The sequence below is a fragment of the Lepidochelys olivacea genome (assembly GCF_965140295.1).
Source record: "Lepidochelys olivacea isolate rLepOli2 genome assembly, chromosome: 26".
Classification (NCBI taxonomy): Eukaryota; Metazoa; Chordata; order Testudines; family Cheloniidae; genus Lepidochelys; species Lepidochelys olivacea.
The window spans coordinates 19,122,950-19,136,549 of NC_140436.1; positions in this window are offsets into that span (position 1 = coordinate 19,122,950).

The following is a 13,600-nucleotide window of genomic DNA, read 5'->3' on the forward strand; positions in this document are numbered from 1 at the left end:
CTTCCCTGACTAGGGGTCCTATAAGGTTGCAGCCAGTCAGGCAGCGGCACAGGAGCTATCAAACAGAGCTGTAAACAGGGGAGTTTGAGTGGGAGTTCTGTTGGAGTAGAAAGTATTTGTGTGTGTTTGGTTTTGTATTGGTAGTATGTGTGTGTGTAGGGGCTTTGTGCTGAGACAGAAGCTGAGCCCTGATTAGGGGGCGGGGCTTCACTGACTAGGGGTCCTATAAAGGTAGCAGCCAGTCAGGTAGTGGCAGAGACAGCTGCAGCAGCACAGGAGCTAGCAAACAGAGCTGTAAACAGGGGAGTTTGAGTGGGAGTTCTTTTGGAGGAGAAGGTATTTGTGTGTGTTTGGTTTTGTATTGTTAGTATCTGTATGTGTAGGGGCTTTGTGCTGGGAGAGAAGCTGAGCCCTGATTAGGGGGGCGGGGCTTCCCTGACTAGGGGTCCTATAAACGTAGCAGGCAATCAGGCAGCGGCACAGACAGCTGCAGCGGCACAGGAGCTAGCAAACAGAGCTGTAAACAGGGGAGTTTGAGTGGGAGTTCTGTTGGAGGAGAAGGTATTTGTGTGTGTTTGGTTTTGTATTGGTGGTACCTGTATGTGTAGGGGCTTTGTGCTGGGAGAGAAGCTGAGCCCTGATTAGGGGGCGGGGCTTCCCTGACTAGGGGTCCTATAAAGGTTGCAGACAGTCAGGCAGCGGCACAGGAGCTATCAAACAGAGCTGTAAACAGGGGAGTTTGAGTGGGAGTTCTTTTTGAGGAGAAGGTATTTGTGTGTGTTTTTGTATTGGTAGTATCTGTATGTGTAGGGGCTTTGTGCTGGGAGAGAAGCTGAGCCGTGATTAGGGGCGGGGCTTCACTGACTAGGGGTCCTATAAAGGTATCAGCCAGTCAGGCAGCGGCACAGACAGCTGCAGCGGCACAGGAGCTATCAAACAGAGCTGTAAACAGGGGAGTTTGAGTGGGAGTACTGTTGGAGAAGGTATTTGTGTGTGTTTGGTTTTGTATTGGTAGTATCTGTGTGTGTAGGGGCTTTGTGCTGGGACAGAAGCTGAGCCCTGATTAGGGGGCGGGGCTTGACTGACTAGGGGTCCTATAAAGGTCGCAGCCAGTCAGGCAGCGGCACAGACAGCTGCAGCGGCACAGGAGCTAGCAAACAGAGCTGTAAACAGGCGGGTTTGAGTGGGAGTTCTGTTGGAGGAGAAGGTATTTGTGTGTGTGTTTGGTTTTGTATTGGTGGTATCTGTATGGTAGAGGCTTGGAGGGTCTTTGTGCTGGGAGAGAAGGTGAGCCCTGATTAGGGGGCGGGACTTCACTGACTAGGGGTCCTATAAAGGTATCAGCCAGTCAGGCAGCGGCACAGACAGCTGCAGCGGCACAGGAGCTCGCAAACAGAGCTGTAAACAGGGGAGTTTGAGTGGGAGTTCTGTTGGAGGAGAAGGTATTTGTGTGTGTTTGGTTTTGTATTGGTGGTATCTGTATGTGTAGGGGCTTTGTCCTGGGAGAGAAGCTGAGCCCTGATTAGGGGGCGGGGCTTCCCTGACTAGGGGTCCTATAAAGGTAGCAGCCAGTCAGGCAGCGGCACAGGAGCTAGCAAACAGAGCTGTAAACAGGGGAGTTTGAGTGGGAGTTCTGTTGGAGGAGAAGGTATTTGTGTGTGTTTGGTTTTGTATTGGTAGTACCTGTATGTGTAGAGGCTTGGAGGGGCTTTGTGCTGGGAGAGAAGCTGAGCCCTGATTAGTGGGCGGGGCTTCCCTGACTAGGGGTCCTATAAAGGTAGCAGCCAGTCAGGCAGCCGCACAGACAGCTGCAGCGGCACAGGAGCTAGCAAACAGAGCTGTAAACAGGGGAGTTTGAGTGGGAGTTCTGTTGGAGGAGAAGGTATTTGTGTGTGTTTGGTTTTGTATTGTTAGTATCTGTATGTGTAGGGGCTTTGTGCTGGGAGAGAAGCTGAGCCCTGATTAGGGGGCGGGGCTTCCCTGACTAGGGGTCCTATAAAGGTAGCAGCCAGTCAGGCAGCGGCACAGGAGCTAAAAAACAGAGCTGTAAACAGGGGAGTTTGAGTGGGAGTTCTGTTGGAGGAAAAGGTATTTGTGTGTGTGTTTGGTTTTGTATTGGTGGTATCTGTATGTGTAGAGGCTTGGAGGGGCTTTGTGCTGGGAAAGAAGCTGAGCTCTGATTAGTGGGCGGGGCTTCCCTGACTAGGGGTCCTATAAGGTTGCAGCCAGTCAGGCAGCGGCACAGGAGCTATCAAACAGAGCTGTAAACAGGGGAGTTTGAGTGGGAGTTCTGTTGGAGTAGAAAGTATTTGTGTGTGTTTGGTTTTGTATTGGTAGTATGTGTGTGTGTAGGGGCTTTGTGCTGAGACAGAAGCTGAGCCCTGATTAGGGGGCGGGGCTTCACTGACTAGGGGTCCTATAAAGGTAGCAGCCAGTCAGGTAGTGGCAGAGACAGCTGCAGCAGCACAGGAGCTAGCAAACAGAGCTGTAAACAGGGGAGTTTGAGTGGGAGTTCTTTTGGAGGAGAAGGTATTTCTGTGTGTTTGGTTTTGTATTGTTAGTATCTGTATGTGTAGGGGCTTTGTGCTGGGAGAGAAGCTGAGCCCTGATTAGGGGGGCGGGGCTTCCCTGACTAGGGGTCCTATAAACGTAGCAGGCAATCAGGCAGCGGCACAGACAGCTGCAGCGGCACAGGAGCTAGCAAACAGAGCTGTAAAGAGGGGAGTTTGAGTGGGAGTTCTGTTGGAGGAAAAAGTATTTGTGTGTGTGTTTGGTTTTGTATTGGTGGTATCTGTATGTGTAGAGGCTTGGAGGGCTTTGTGCTGGGAAAGAAGCTGAGCCCTGATTAGTGGGCGGGGCTTCCCTGAGTAGGGGTCCTATAAGGTTGCAGCTAGTCAGGCAGCGGCACAGGAGCTATCAAACAGAGCTGTAAACAGGGGAGTTTGAGTGGGAGTTCTGTTGGAGTAGAAGGTATTTGTGTGTGTTTGGTTTTGTATTGGTAGTATCTGTATGTGGAGGGGCTTTGTGCTGGGAGAGAAGCTGAGCCCTGATTAGGGGCGGGGCTTTCCTGACTAGGGGTCCTATAAAGGTAGCAGCCAGTCAGGCAGCGGCACAGGAGCTAGCAAGCAGAGCTGTAAACAGTGGAGTTTGAGTGGGAGTACTGTTGGAGGAGAAGGTATTTGTGTGTGTTTGGTTTTGTATTGGTAGTATCTGTATGTGTAGGGGATTTGTGCTGGGAAAGAAACTGAGCCCTGATTAGGGGGCGGGGCTTGACTGACTAGGTGGTCCTATAAAGGTAGCAGCCAGTCAGGCAGCGGCACAGGAGCTAGCAAACAGAGCTGTAAACAGGGGAGTTTGAGTGGGAGTTCTGTTGGAGGAAAAGGTATTTGTGTGTGTGTTTGGTTTTGTATTGGTGGTATCTGTATGTGTAGAGGCTTGGAGGGGCTTTGTGCTGGGAAAGAAGCTGAGCTCTGATTAGTGGGCGGGGCTTCCCTGACTAGGGGTCCTATAAGGTTGCAGCCAGTCAGGGAGCGGCACAGGAGCTATCAAACAGAGCTGTAAACAGGGGAGTTTGAGTGGGAGTTCTGTTGGAGTAGAAAGTATTTGTGTGTGTTTGGTTTTGTATTGGTAGTATGTGTGTGTGTAGGGGCTTTGTGCTGAGACAGAAGCTGAGCCCTGATTAGGGGGCGGGGCTTCACTGACTAGGGGTCCTATAAAGGTAGCAGCCAGTCAGGTAGTGGCAGAGACAGCTGCAGCAGCACAGGAGCTAGCAAACAGAGCTGTAAACAGGGGAGTTTGAGTGGGAGTTCTTTTGGAGGAGAAGGTATTTGTGTGTGTTTGGTTTTGTATTGTTAGTATCTGTATGTGTAGGGGCTTTGTGCTGGGAGAGAAGCTGAGCCCTGATTAGGGGGGCGGGGCTTCCCTGACTAGGGGTCCTATAAACGTAGCAGGCAATCAGGCAGCGGCACAGACAGCTGCAGCGGCACAGGAGCTAGCAAACAGAGCTGTAAACAGGGGAGTTTGAGTGGGAGTTCTGTTGGAGGAGAAGGTATTTGTGTGTGTTTGGTTTTGTATTGGTGGTACCTGTATGTGTAGGGGCTTTGTGCTGGGAGAGAAGCTGAGCCCTGATTAGGGGGCGGGGCTTCCCTGACTAGGGGTCCTATAAAGGTTGCAGACAGTCAGGCAGCGGCACAGGAGCTATCAAACAGAGCTGTAAACAGGGGAGTTTGAGTGGGAGTTCTTTTTGAGGAGAAGGTATTTGTGTGTGTTTTTGTATTGGTAGTATCTGTATGTGTAGGGGCTTTGTGCTGGGAGAGAAGCTGAGCCGTGATTAGGGGCGGGGCTTCACTGACTAGGGGTCCTATAAAGGTATCAGCCAGTCAGGCAGCGGCACAGACAGCTGCAGCGGCACAGGAGCTATCAAACAGAGCTGTAAACAGGGGAGTTTGAGTGGGAGTACTGTTGGAGAAGGTATTTGTGTGTGTTTGGTTTTGTATTGGTAGTATCTGTGTGTGTAGGGGCTTTGTGCTGGGACAGAAGCTGAGCCCTGATTAGGGGGCGGGGCTTGACTGACTAGGGGTCCTATAAAGGTCGCAGCCAGTCAGGCAGCGGCACAGACAGCTGCAGCGGCACAGGAGCTAGCAAACAGAGCTGTAAACAGGCGGGTTTGAGTGGGAGTTCTGTTGGAGGAGAAGGTATTTGTGTGTGTGTTTGGTTTTGTATTGGTGGTATCTGTATGGTAGAGGCTTGGAGGGTCTTTGTGCTGGGAGAGAAGGTGAGCCCTGATCAGGGGGCGGGACTTCACTGACTAGGGGTCCTATAAAGGTATCAGCCAGTCAGGCAGCGGCACAGACAGCTGCAGCGGCACAGGAGCTCGCAAACAGAGCTGTAAACAGGGGAGTTTGAGTGGGAGTTCTGTTGGAGGAGAAGGTATTTGTGTGTGTTTGGTTTTGTATTGGTGGTATCTGTATGTGTAGGGGCTTTGTCCTGGGAGAGAAGCTGAGCCCTGATTAGGGGGCGGGGCTTCCCTGACTAGGGGTCCTATAAAGGTAGCAGCCAGTCAGGCAGCGGCACAGGAGCTAGCAAACAGAGCTGTAAACAGGGGAGTTTGAGTGGGAGTTCTGTTGGAGGAGAAGGTATTTGTGTGTGTTTGGTTTTGTATTGGTAGTACCTGTATGTGTAGAGGCTTGGAGGGGCTTTGTGCTGGGAGAGAAGCTGAGCCCTGATTAGTGGGCGGGGCTTCCCTGACTAGGGGTCCTATAAAGGTAGCAGCCAGTCAGGCAGCCGCACAGACAGCTGCAGCGGCACAGGAGCTAGCAAACAGAGCTGTAAACAGGGGAGTTTGAGTGGGAGTTCTGTTGGAGGAGAAGGTATTTGTGTGTGTTTGGTTTTGTATTGTTAGTATCTGTATGTGTAGGGGCTTTGTGCTGGGAGAGAAGCTGAGCCGTGATTAGGGGGCGGGGCTTCCCTGACTAGGGGTCCTATAAAGGTAGCAGCCAGTCAGGCAGCGGCACAGGAGCTAAAAAACAGAGCTGTAAACAGGGGAGTTTGAGTGGGAGTTCTGTTGGAGGAAAAGGTATTTGTGTGTGTGTTTGGTTTTGTATTGGTGGTATCTGTATGTGTAGAGGCTTGGAGGGGCTTTGTGCTGGGAAAGAAGCTGAGCTCTGATTAGTGGGCGGGGCTTCCCTGACTAGGGGTCCTATAAGGTTGCAGCCAGTCAGGCAGCGGCACAGGAGCTATCAAACAGAGCTGTAAACAGGGGAGTTTGAGTGGGAGTTCTGTTGGAGTAGAAAGTATTTGTGTGTGTTTGGTTTTGTATTGGTAGTATGTGTGTGTGTAGGGGCTTTGTGCTGAGACAGAAGCTGAGCCCTGATTAGGGGGCGGGGCTTCACTGACTAGGGGTCCTATAAAGGTAGCAGCCAGTCAGGTAGTGGCAGAGACAGCTGCAGCAGCACAGGAGCTAGCAAACAGAGCTGTAAACAGGGGAGTTTGAGTGGGAGTTCTTTTGGAGGAGAAGGTATTTGTGTGTGTTTGGTTTTGTATTGTTAGTATCTGTATGTGTAGGGGCTTTGTGCTGGGAGAGAAGCTGAGCCCTGATTAGGGGGGCGGGGCTTCCCTCACTAGGGGTCCTATAAACGTAGCAGGCAATCAGGCAGCGGCACAGACAGCTGCAGCGGCACAGGAGCTAGCAAACAGAGCTGTAAACAGGGGAGTTTGAGTGGGAGTTCTGTTGGAGGAGAAGGTATTTGTGTGTGTTTGGTTTTGTATTGGTGGTACCTGTATGTGTAGGGGCTTTGTGCTGGGAGAGAAGCTGAGCCCTGATTAGGGGGCGGGGCTTCCCTGACTAGGGGTCCTATAAAGGTTGCAGACCGTCAGGCAGCGGCACAGGAGCTATCAAACAGAGCTGTAAACAGGGGAGTTTGAGTGGGAGTTCTTTTTGAGGAGAAGGTATTTGTGTGTGTTTTTGTATTGGTAGTATCTGTATGTGTAGGGGCTTTGTGCTGGGAGAGAAGCTGAGCCGTGATTAGGGGCGGGGCTTCACTGACTAGGGGTCCTATAAAGGTATCAGCCAGTCAGGCAGCGGCACAGACAGCTGCAGCGGCACAGGAGCTAGCAAACAGAGCTGTAAACAGGCGGGTTTGAGTGGGAGTTCTGTTGGAGGAGAAGGTATTTGTGTGTGTGTTTGGTTTTGTATTGGTGGTATCTGTATGGTAGAGGCTTGGAGGGTCTTTGTGCTGGGAGAGAAGGTGAGCCCTGATTAGGGGGCGGGACTTCACTGACTAGGGGTCCTATAAAGGTAGCAGCCAGTCAGGTAGTGGCAGAGACAGCTGCAGCGGCACAGGAGCTAGCAAACAGAGCTGTAAACAGGGGAGTTGGAGTGGGAGTTCTGTTGGAGGAGAAGGTATTTGTGTGTGTTTGGTTTTGTATTGTTAGTATCTGTCTGTGTATGGGCTTTGTGCTGGGAGAGAAGCTGAGCCCTGATTAGGGGGCGGGGCTTCCCTGACTAGGGTTCCTATAAAGGTATCAGCCAGTCAGGCAGCGGCACAGACAGCTGCAGCGGCACAGGAGCTCGCAAACAGAGCTGTAAACAGGGGAGTTTGAGTGGGAGTTCTGTTGGAGGAGAAGGTATTTGTGTGTGTTTGGTTTTGTATTGGTGGTATCTGTATGTGTAGGGGCTTTGTCCTGGGAGAGAAGCTGAGCCCTGATTAGGGGGCGGGGCTTCCCTGACTAGGGGTCCTATAAAGGTAGCAGCCAGTCAGGCAGCGGCACAGGAGCTAGCAAACAGAGCTGTAAACAGGGGAGTTTGAGTGGGAGTTCTGTTGGAGGAGAAGGTATTTGTGTGTGTTTGGTTTTGTATTGGTAGTACCTGTATGTGTAGAGGCTTGGAGGGGCTTTGTGCTGGGAGAGAAGCTGAGCCCTGATTAGTGGGCGGGGCTTCCCTGACTAGGGGTCCTATAAAGGTAGCAGCCAGTCAGGCAGCCGCACAGACAGCTGCAGCGGCACAGGAGCTAGCAAACAGAGCTGTAAACAGGGGAGTTTGAGTGGGAGTTCTGTTGGAGGAGAAGGTATTTGTGTGTGTTTGGTTTTGTATTGTTAGTATCTGTATGTGTAGGGGCTTTGTGCTGGGAGAGAAGCTGAGCCCTGATTAGGGGGCGGGGCTTCCCTGACTAGGGGTCCTATAAAGGTAGCAGCCAGTCAGGCAGCGGCACAGGAGCTAGCAAACAGAGCTGTAAACAGGGGAGTTTGAGTGGGAGTTCTGTTGGAGGAGAAGGTATTTGTGTGTGTTTGGTTTTGTATTGGTAGTACCTGTATGTGTAGAGGCTTGGAGGGGCTTTGTGCTGGGAGAGAAGCTGAGCCCTGATTAGTGGGCGGGGCTTCCCTGACTAGGGGTCCTATAAAGGTATCAGCCAGTCAGGCAGCCGCACAGACAGCTGCAGCGGCACAGGAGCTAGCAAACAGAGCTGTAAACAGGCGGGTTTGAGTGGGAGTTCTGTTGGAGGAGAAGGTATTTGTGTGTGTGTTTGGTTTTGTATTGGTGGTATCTGTATGGTAGAGGCTTGGAGGGTCTTTGTGCTGGGAGAGAAGGTGAGCCCTGATTAGGGGGCGGGACTTCACTGACTAGGGGTCCTATAAAGGTAGCAGCCAGTCAGGCAGCGGCACAGAGAGCTGCAGCAGCACAGGAGCTAGCAAACAGAGCTGTAAACAGGGGAGTTGGAGTGGGAGTTCTGTTGGAGGAGAAGGTATTTGTGTGTGTTTGGTTTTGTATTGTTAGTATCTGTCTGTGTATGGGCTTTGTGCTGGGAGAGAAGCTGAGCCCTGATTAGGGGGCGGGGCTTCCCTGACTAGGGTTCCTATAAAGGTATCAGCCAGTCAGGCAGCGGCACAGACAGCTGCAGCGGCACAGGAGCTCGCAAACAGAGCTGTAAACAGGGGAGTTTGAGTGGGAGTTCTGTTGGAGGAGAAGGTATTTGTGTGTGTTTGGTTTTGTATTGGTGGTATCTGTATGTGTAGGGGCTTTGTCCTGGGAGAGAAGCTGAGCCCTGATTAGGGGGCGGGGCTTCCCTGACTAGGGGTCCTATAAAGGTAGCAGCCAGTCAGGCAGCGGCACAGGAGCTAGCAAACAGAGCTGTAAACAGGGGAGTTTGAGTGGGAGTTCTGTTGGAGGAGAAGGTATTTGTGTGTGTTTGGTTTTGTATTGGTAGTACCTGTATGTGTAGAGGCTTGGAGGGGCTTTGTGCTGGGAGAGAAGCTGAGCCCTGATTAGTGGGCGGGGCTTCCCTGACTAGGGGTCCTATAAAGGTAGCAGCCAGTCAGGCAGCCGCACAGACAGCTGCAGCGGCACAGGAGCTAGCAAACAGAGCTGTAAACAGGGGAGTTTGAGTGGGAGTTCTGTTGGAGGAGAAGGTATTTGTGTGTGTTTGGTTTTGTATTGTTAGTATCTGTATGTGTAGGGGCTTTGTGCTGGGAGAGAAGCTGAGCCCTGATTAGGGGGCGGGGCTTCCCTGACTAGGGGTCCTATAAAGGTAGCAGCCAGTCAGGCAGCGGCACAGGAGCTAGCAAACAGAGCTGTAAACAGGGGAGTTTGAGTGGGAGTTCTGTTGGAGGAGAAGGTATTTGTGTGTGTTTGGTTTTGTATTGGTAGTACCTGTATGTGTAGAGGCTTGGAGGGGCTTTGTGCTGGGAGAGAAGCTGAGCCCTGATTAGTGGGCGGGGCTTCCCTGACTAGGGGTCCTATAAAGGTAGCAGCCAGTCAGGCAGCCGCACAGACAGCTGCAGCGGCACAGGAGCTAGCAAACAGAGCTGTAAACAGGGGAGTTTGAGTGGGAGTTCTGTTGGAGGAGAAGGTATTTGTGTGTGTTTGGTTTTGTATTGTTAGTATCTGTATGTGTAGGGGCTTTGTGCTGGGAGAGAAGCTGAGCCGTGATTAGGGGGCGGGGCTTCCCTGACTAGGGGTCCTATAAAGGTAGCAGCCAGTCAGGCAGCGGCACAGGAGCTAAAAAACAGAGCTGTAAACAGGGGAGTTTGAGTGGGAGTTCTGTTGGAGGAAAAGGTATTTGTGTGTGTGTTTGGTTTTTTATTGGTGGTATCTGTATGTGTAGAGGCTTGGAGGGGCTTTGTGCTGGGAAAGAAGCTGAGCCCTGATTAGTGGGCGGGGCTTCCCTGAGTAGGGGTCCTATAAGGTTGCAGCTAGTCAGGCAGCGGCACAGGAGCTATCAAACAGAGCTGTAAACAGGGGAGTTTGAGTGGGAGTTCTGTTGGAGTAGAAGGTATTTGTGTGTGTTTGGTTTTGTATTGGTAGTATCTGTCTGTGTAGGGGCTTTGTGCTGGGACAGAAGCTGAACCCTGATTAGGGGGCGGGGCTTCACTGACTAGGGGTCCTATAAAGGTAGCAGCCAGTCAGGCAGCGGCACAGACAGCTGCAGCGGCACAGGAGCTAGCAAACAGAGCTGTAAACAGGGGAGTTTGAGTGGGAGTTCTTTTGGAGGAGAAGGTATTTGTGTGTGTTTGGTTTTGTATTGTTAGTATCTGTATGTGTAGGGGCTTTGTGCTGGGAGAGAAGCTGAGCCCTGATTAGGGGCGGGGCTTTCCTGACTAGGGGTCCTATAAAGGTAGCAGCCAGTCAGGCAGCGGCACAGGAGCTAGCAAGCAGAGCTGTAAACAGTGGAGTTTGAGTGGGAGTACTGTTGGAGGAGAAGGTATTTGTGTGTGTTTGGTTTTGTATTGGTAGTATCTGTATGTGTAGGGGCTTTGTGCTGGGAAAGAAACTGAGCCCTGATTAGGGGGCGGGGCTTGACTGACTAGGGGTCCTATAAAGGTAGCAGCCAGTCAGGCAGCGGCACAGACAGCTGCAGCGGCACAGGAGCTAGCAAACAGAGCTGTAAACAGGGGAGTTTGAGTGGGAGTTCTGTTGGAGGAAAAGGTATTTGTGTGTGTGTTTGGTTTTGTATTGGTGGTATCTGTATGTGAAGGGGCTTTGTGCTGGGAGAGAAGCTGAGCCGTGATTAGGGGGCGGGGCTTCACTTACTAGGGGTCCTAGAAAGGTATCAGCCAGTCAGGCAGCGGCACAGACAGCTGCAGCGGCACAGGAGCTAGCAAACAGAGCTGTAAACAGGGGAGTTTGAGTGGGAGTTCTGTTGGAGTAGAAAGTATTTGTGTGTGTTTGGTTTTGTATTGGTAGTATGTGTGTGTGTAGGGGCTTTGTGCTGAGACAGAAGCTGAGCCCTGATTAGGGGGCGGGGCTTCACTGACTAGGGGTCCTATAAAGGTAGCAGCCAGTCAGGTAGTGGCACAGACAGCTGCAGCAGCACAGGAGCTAGCAAACAGAGCTGTAAACGGGGAGTTTGAGTGGGAGGAGAAGGTATTTGTGTGTGTTTGGTTTTGTATTGGTAGTATCTGTATGTGTAGGGGCTTTGTGCTGGGAGAGAAGCTGAGCCCTGATTAGGGGCGGGGCTTTCCTGACTAGGGGTCCTATAAAGGTAGCAGCCAGTCAGGCAGCGGCACAGGAGCTAGCAAACAGAGCTGTAAACAGGGGAGTTTGAGTGGGAGTACTGTTGGAGGAGAAGGTATTTGTGTGTGTGTTTGGTTTTGTATTGGTAGTATCTGTGTGTGTAGGGGCTTTGTGCTGGGAAAGAAACTGAGCCCTGATTAGGGGGCGGGGCTTGACTGACTAGGGGTCCTATAAAGGTAGCAGCCAGTCAGGCAGCGGCACAGAGAGCTGCAGCGGCACAGGAGCTAGCAAACAGAGCTGTAAACGGGGAGTTTGAGTGGGAGGAGAAGGTATTTGTGTGTGTTTGGTTTTGTATTGGTAGTATCTGTATGTGTAGGGGCTTTGTGCTGGGAAAGAAACTGAGCCCTGATTAGGGGGCGGGGCTTGACTGACTAGGGGTCCTATAAAGGTAGCAGCCAGTCAGGCAGCGGCACAGACAGCTGCAGCGGCACAGGAGCTAGCAAACAGAGCTGTAAACAGGGGAGTTTGAGTGGGAGTTCTGTTGGAGGAGAAGGTATTTGTGTGTGTTTGGTTTTGTATTGTTAGTATCTGTATGTGTATGGGCTTTGTGCTGGGAGAGAAGCTGAGCCCTGATTAGGGGGCGGGGCTTCCCTGACTAGGGGTCCTATAAAGGTATCAGCCAGTCAGGCAGCGGCACAGACAGCTGCAGCGGCACAGGAGCTAGCAAACAGAGCTGTAAACAGGGGAGTTTGAGTGGGAGTTCTGTTGGAGGAGAAGGTATTTGTGTGTGTTTGGATTTGTATTGGTAGTATCTGTGTGTAGGGGCTTTGTGCTGGGACAGAAGCTGAGCCCTGATTAGGGGGCGGGGCTTCACTGACTAGGGGTCCTATAAAGGTAGCAGTCAGTCAGGCAGCGGCACAGAGAGCTGCAGCGGCACAGGAGCTAGCAAACAGAGCTGTAAACGGGGAGTTTGAGTGGGAGGAGAAGGTATTTGTGTGTGTTTGGTTTTGTATTGTTAGTATCTGTATGTGTAGGGGCTTTGTGCTGGGAGAGAAGCTGAGCCCTGATTAGGGGGCGGAGCTTCCCTGACTAGGGGTCCTATAAAGGTTGCAGCCAGTCAGGCAGCGGCACAGGAGCTATCAAACAGAGCTGTAAACAGGGGAGTTTGAGTGGGAGTACTGTCGGAGTAGAAGGTATTTGTGTGTGTTTGGTTTTGTATTGGTAGTATCTGTGTGTGTAGGGGCTTTGTGCTGGGACAGAAGCTGAGCCCTGATTAGGGGGCGGGGCTTCACTGACTAGGAGTCCTATAAAGGTAGCAGGCAGTCAGGCAGCAGCACAGACAGCTGCAGCGGCACAGGAGCTAGCAAACAGAGCTGTAAACAGGGGAGTTTGAGTGGGAGTTCTGTTGGAGGAGAAGGTATTTGTGTGTTTGGTTTTGTACTGGTAGTATCTGTACGTGTAGGGGCTTTGTGCTGGGAGAGAAGCTGAGCCCTGATTAGGGGGCGGGGCTTGACTGACTAGGGGTCCTATAAAGGTCGCAGCCAGTCAGGCAGCGGCACAGACAGCTGCAGCGGCACAGGAGGTAGCAAACAGAGCTGTAAACAGGCGGGTTTGAGTGGGAGTTCTGTTGGAGGAGAAGGTATTTGTGTGTGTTTGGTTTTTTATTGGTGGTATCTGTATGTGTAGAGGCTTGGAGGGGCTTTGTGCTGGGAGAGAAGCTGAGCCCTGAGTAGGGGGCGGGGCTTCCCTGACTAGGGGTCCTATAAAGGTAGCAGCCAGTCTGGCAGCGGCACAGGAGCTAGCACACAGAGCTGTAAACAGGGGAGTTTGAGTGGGAGTTCTGTTGGAGGATAAGGTATTTGTGTGTGTGTTTGGTTTTGTATTGGTGGTATCTGTATGTGTAGAGGCTTGGAGGGGCTTTGTGCTGGTAAAGAAGCTGAGCCCTGATTAGTGGGCGGGGCTTCCCTGACTAGGGGTCCTATAAGGTTGCAGCCAGTCAGGCAGCGGCACAGGAGCTATCAAACAGAGCTGTAAACAGGGGAGTTTGAGTGGGAGTTCTGTTGGAGTAGAAGGTATTTGTGTGTGTTTGGTTTTGTATTGGTAGTATCTGTGTGTGTAGGGGCTTTGTGCTAGGACAGAAGCTGAACCCTTATTAGGGGCGGGGCTTCACTGACTAGGGGTCCTATAAAGGTAGCAGCCAGTCAGGCAGCGGCACAGACAGCTGCAGCGGCACAGGAGCTAGCAAACAGAGCTGTAAACAGGGGAGTTTGAGTGGGAGGAGAAGGTATTTGTGTATGTTTGGTTTTGTATTGTTAGTATCTGTACGTGTAGGGGCTTTGTGCTGGGAGAGAAGCTGAGCCCTGATTAGGGTGCGGGACTTCCCTGACTAGGGGTCCTATAAAGGTAGCAGCCAGTCAGGCAGCGGCACAGGAGCTAGCACACAGAGATGTAAACAGGGGAGTTTGAGTGGGAGTTCTGTTGGTGGAGAAGGTATTTGTGTGTGTGTTTGGTTTTGTATCGGTAGTATCTGTATGTTTTGGGGCTTTGTGCTGGGAGAGAAGGTGAGCCCTGATTAGGGGGCGGGGCTTCCCTGACTAGGGGTCCTATAAAGGTAGTAGCCAGTCAGGCAGCCGCACAGACAGCTGCAGCGGC